Here is a 6,252-nt window from a genome sequence, read left to right on the forward strand (position 1 = left end):
GGAATCTGTCCTGGTTCCTCTGTTAACCCCTGAAATTAGGGTTCAAATTATACTGATGGCCACAGATGAATGCTGTTACTAATACTCACAATATCCAAAATTGTTCTTTCTAATCTGTATATGACACATTTTTTTGAATAACAAGTAACAACAGATGGTGTGGAGCTGATAGTTGATACATTTTTAATTTTTTTACTAGGAAAAAAATTCAAATTTACAGAAAAACTGCATAAATAGCACAATGAACTTTTCTATAAATTTTAAATTTACAGAAATCTTGCAAGAATAGAGTCAGCAATTTCTAACATTTTGTCACATTTGCTTAGTGTGTGTCTGTGTGTACATTATATACATAGATACATACTACTTTTGCTGAATCATTTGAAAGTCAACTGCAGCTTTGAGATCCTTTACTCAAGAATAGTTTGACATGTATCTCCTAAGAACAGGGATGTTTTCTTACATAATAGTAGGAATATAATCTAATTCAGGAATTTAACATTGTTATAAGACTCTTAGTGTCGAATATACAGTACATATTCAAATGTCATCAATTGTCCCAATAATGGATTCAGGATCCAATTCAATAGCACACATTGCATTTAGTTATGTGTTGGTTTAGTCGCCTTTGATCTGAAGCAGTGCCTCCGCCTTCCTTTTTCTCTCATGACATGGATTTTTAAGAGTACAGACCAATTCAATTTGGGCTTGTCTGACTGTTGACCCATGACTGAATTCAGATTATGCATTGTTGGCTGAACGTCTACCTAAGTTCTGCTGGATCCTTCAGAGATGATCCCATTAGGAGGCACAGGATATCAGTTTATCCTATTACTGAAGATGCTAATTTGCATCACTTGGTTAAGATGGTGTCTGCCAGTTCCTGGGACTGTTTTTCATTCACATTTTAGAATCAGTAAGCAGAACTCCAGACTAAGCCTCCTCTACTCCTAAACAGAAATTAGTCTGTTTGATCCAATTTGCTATTTTCTGGAGCATTCTCTTCATTTCACTTCAGTCTATCATCTGACCCTACAGTCCCCCAAAACTGCCCTGTTGCTCTTTTTTTTTTTCCAATCCTTCTCACCAGTCCTCAGCAGCATTCCACACCGTTGATCATCCCACTTTTCTAGAAAGACCTCCTGTGATGGTGCCCTCCTCACTTATCTGTCTCCCCTGAAGCTCTAGTCCCTCTATACACTCATTAAATATGGAAATTCCTCAGGATTCATCACAAGCCCTGTTTTCCTCTCACTCTGTAATCTCTATACAAACTCATCCATGCACATGGCTTCCATTACCAACTAAATATAGTTAACTCTTGAATTCATATCTCCAACTTCAAACCATTCTTTGAGCTCAAATCCCAAATAGCAATTGCCTCCTTCATAGCTCTACTTGAAAAACTCACAAAGCATCGCTTCTCGGCCTTTTGGCTAAGATCAAGTGTAGTAAAACTCACAAAGCTGCCTCAAACTCAAAACACTTAAAGCCAAACTCCAAAATCTCCCACTTCCCCCACTCTTCTTTTTATCAATGAAGGACATATAAAATGAAAACCCATGAGTCATCCTTAATACTGCTTTTTTTTATCACCTCTCCCCCAAATCCAATGCAGTAATAAACTGTATTGATTTAACAGGCAAATCTATCTACTTCTCCCTAAAGCCACAGCTACCACTTTATTTCCTTAGTCTATGACATCATTGTTTCTTTCCTGGATGACTGTATTAGCCACCCATCTCCCTGCATTCACTCTTGCCCCTGCACCCATATCCCATTCTCTAAACGGGGGCCAGAATTCTCTTTTCATTTAGGATTTCTCTCTCTGTCTCACTCTCTGTCTCTGTCTCTATCCTCTCCTACTCATGCTTGCATGCAGATATACACACTCACACAGACATACTCATTCTGTACTTAAAACCTCTGATGTCCTTCACTGATTTGAAGATAAGGATCTCCATCCTTTTCTTAGCATGGTTTAAAAGATTTGCAGAAAGTAACACCTACCTACCTTTTAACTTTACTGTAAGCACCTGTACACCTCATACTCTTTACATTAGTCAAATAAATCTGCTCTCATTTTCAAAAAGGTGACATTTTTATTCCTTACCCAGAGAATTAACACATGCTCTTTCCTTGGCCTAGTTAATTTCTTTCCATGACTCAGAATTTGGTTCAAGTATTACTTCCTCTTTGAAACCTCTTGACTCATCAGACTACATCATATGTACTCATTGCACCAGATATGTCTTTATTACTATTAATTCTATCTTTATTTATGTGATTATCTAAGTGTCTAACTTTTAGACTCTAAATTCCAATGGAGACAACGGCCTATCACTTAACCCCACCATTTTGGCCTATCATTTAACCCCAGCACTTTGCTCAGTGCCTGCCATATGGGTAGATGTTCAGTAATAAATACATGTACATATTTTTATTGAATTCATTTCCTTATCAAATACTTGTATTGTGTTTACTACATGCCAGGCACCATTCTAAGTATTTTTAAAATGTTAAATTATATAATACATATGTTTTATTAACTCCCTTTTCAACTGCTTTCAGCTGCTTGTTTTAGAAGGCATTTTAATCGTCACTACTTCAAATTTATGATATGAAGGACACATTTTATTTATTTTTTATTTTTTTATTGTTATGTTAATCACCATACATTACATCATTAGTTTTTGATGTAGTGTTCCATGATTCATTGTTTGTGCATAACACCCAGTGCTCCATGCAGAATGTGTCCTCCCTAATACCCATCACCAGCCTAACCCATCCCCCCACCCCCTTCCCCTCTAGAACCCTCAGTTTGTTTTTCAGAGTCCATCGTCTCTCATGGTTTGTCTCCCCCTCCGATTTACTCCCCTTCATTCTTCCCCTCCTGCTATCTTCTTCTTTTCTTTTCTTAATATAAATTGCATTATTTGTTTCAGAGGTACAGATCTGTGATTCAACAGTCGTGCACAATTCACAGCGCTCACCATAGCACATACCCTCCCCAATGTCCATCACCCAGCCACCCCCTCCCTTCCACCCCCCACCACTCCAGCATCCCTCAGTTTGTTTCCTGAGATTAAGAATTCCTCATATCAGTGAGATCATATGATACATGTCTTTCTCTGATTGACTTATTTCACACAGCATAACACCCTCCAGTTCCATCCACGTCATTGCAAATGGCAAGATCTCATTTCTTTTGATGGCTGCATAATATTCCATTGTGTATATATACCACTTCTTCTTTATCCATTCATCTGTCGATGGACATCTTGGCTCTTTCCACAGTTTGGCTATTGTGGACATTGCTGCTATAAACATCGGGGTGCACGTACCCTTTTGGATCCCTACATTTGTATCTTTGTGGTAAATACCCAGTAGTGCAATTGCTGGATCGTAGGGTAGCTCTATTTTCAACTTTTTGAGGAACCTCCATCCTGTTTTCCAGAGTGGTTGCACTAGCTTGCATTCTCACCAACAGTGTAGGAGGGTTGCCCTTTCTCTGCATCCCCGCCAACAACTGTCGTTTCCTGACTTGTTCATTTTAGCCATTCTGACTGGTGTGAGGTGGTATCTCATTGAGGTTTTCATTTGGATTTCCCTGATGCCGAGGGATGTTGAGCACTTTTTCATGTGTCTGTTGGCCATTTGGATGTCTTCTTTGGAAAAATGTCTGTTCATGTCTTCTGCACATTTCTTGATTGGATTATTTGTTCTTTGGGTGTTGAGTTTGATAAGTTCTCTATAGATTTTGGATACTAGCCCTTTATCTGATATGTCATTTGCAAATATTTTCTCCCATTCTGTCAGTTGTCTTTTGGTTTTGTTGACTGTTTCTTTTGCTTTGTAAAGCTTTTTATCTTGATGAAATCCCAATAGTTCATTTTTGCCCTTGCTTCCCTTGCCCTTGGCGATGTTTCTTGGAAGAAGTTGCTGCGGCTGAGGTCGAAGAGGTTGCTGCCTGTGTTCTCCTTTAGGATTTTGATGGATGGACTCCTGTCTCACGTTTAGGTCTTTCAACCATTTGGAGTCTATTTTTGTGTGTGGTGTAAGGAAAAGGTCCAGGTTCATTCTTCTGCATGTGGCTGTCCAATTTTCCCAACACCGTTTGTTGAAGAGACTGTCTTTTTTCCATTGGACATTCTTTCCTGCTTTGTCGAAGATTAGTTGACCATAGAGTTGAGGGTCCATTCCTGGGCTGTCTATTCTGTTCCATTGATCGATGTGTCTGTTTTTGTGCCAGTACCATACTGTCTTGATGATGACAGCTTTGTAATAGAGCTGGAAGTCCGGAATTGTGATGCTGCCAGCTTTGCTTTTCTTTTTCAACATTCCTCTGGCTATTCGGGGTCTCTTCTGGTTCCATAGAAATTTTGGGATTATTTGTTCCATTTCTTTGAAAAAAGTGGATGGTATTTTGATGGGGATTGCATTGAATGTATACATTGCTCTAGGTAGCACTGACATCTTCACAATGTTTGTTCTTCCGATCCATGAGCATGGAATGTTTTTCCATTTCTTTGTGTCTTCCTCAATTTCTTTCATGAGTATTTTATAGTTTTCTGCATACAGATCCTTTGCCTCTTTGGTTAGATTTATTCCTAGGTATCTTATGGTTTTGGGGGCAATTGTAAATGGGATCGACTCCTTAATTTGTCTCTCTTCTGTCTTGTTGTTGGTGTATAGGAATGCCACTGATTTCTGTGCATTGATTTTATATCCTGCCACTTTACTGAATTCCTGTATGAGTTCTAGCAGTTTTGGGGTGGAGTCTTTTGAGTTTTCCACATAAAGTATCATACCATCTGCAAAGAGTGAGAGTTTGACTTCCTCCCTGCCGATTTGGATGCCTTTGATTTCTTTTTGTTGTCTAATTGCTGTGGCTAGGACTTCTAATACTATGTTGAATAGCAGTGGTGATAGTGGATATCCCTGCCGCATTCCTGACCTTAGGGGGAAAGTTCTCAGCTTTTCCCCATTGAGAATGATATTCACTGTAGGTTTTTCATAGATGGCTTTTATGATATTGAGGTATGTACCCTCTATCCCTATACTCTGAAGAGTTTTGATCAAGAAAGGATGCTGTACTTTGTCAAATGCTTTTTCTGCATCTATTGAGAGGATCCTATGATTCTCGTTATTTCTTTTATTAATGTATTGTATCACGTTGATTGATTTGTGGATGTTGAACCAACCTTGCAGCCCAGGGATAAATCCCACTTGGTCACTGTGAATAATCCTTTTAGTGTACTGTTGGATCCTATTGGCTAGTATTTTGGTGAGAATTTTTGCATCCATGTTCATCAAGGATATTGGTCTGTAATTCTCCTTTTTGATGGGGTCTTTGTCTGGTTTGGGGATCAAGGTAATGGTGGCCTCATAAAATGAGTCTGGAAGTTTTCCTTCCATTTCTATTTTTTGGAACAGTTTCAGGAGAATAGGTATCAATTCTTCTTTAAATATTTGGTAGAATTCCCCTGGGAAGCCATCTGGCCCTGGGCTTTTGTTTGTTGGGAGATTTTTGATGACTGCTTCAATTTCCTTAGTGGTTATAGGTCTGCTCAGGTTTTCTATTTCTTCTTTGTTCATTTTTGGTAGTTGATACACCTCTAGGAATGCATCCATTTCTTCCAGATTATCTAATTTGCTGGTATATAGTTGCTCATAATATGTTCTTATAATTGTTTGTATTCTTTGGTGTTGGTTGTGATCTCTCCTCTTTCATTCATGATTTTGTTGATTTGGGTCATTTCTCTTTTCTTTTTGATAAGTCTGGCCAGGGGTTTATCAATCTTATTAATTCTTTCAAAAAACCAGCTCCTAGTTTCGTTGATCTGTTCTACTGTTCTTTTGGTTTCTGTTTCATTGATTTCTGCTCTGATCTTTATTATTTCTCTTCTCCTGCTGGGTTTAGGCTTTATTTGCTGTTTTTTTCTCCAGCTCCTTTAGGTGTAGGGTTAGGTTGTGTATTTGAGACCTTTCTTGTTTCTTGAGAAAGGCTTGTACTGCTATATACTTTCCTTTTAGGACCGCCTTTGCTGTATCCCAAAGATTTTGAATAGTTGTGTTTTCATTTTCATTGGTTTCCATGAATTTTTTTAATTCTTCTTTAATTGCCTGGTTGACCCATTCATTCTTTAGTAGGATGCTCTTTAGCCTCCATGTATTTGAGTTCTCTCCGACTTTCCTCTTGTGATTGAGTTCGTTTCAAAGCATTGTGGTCTGAAAATATGCAGGGAATAA

This window comes from Zalophus californianus, chromosome 3 (assembly GCF_009762305.2).
Source record: "Zalophus californianus isolate mZalCal1 chromosome 3, mZalCal1.pri.v2, whole genome shotgun sequence".
Lineage (NCBI taxonomy): Eukaryota > Metazoa > Chordata > Mammalia > Carnivora > Otariidae > Zalophus > Zalophus californianus.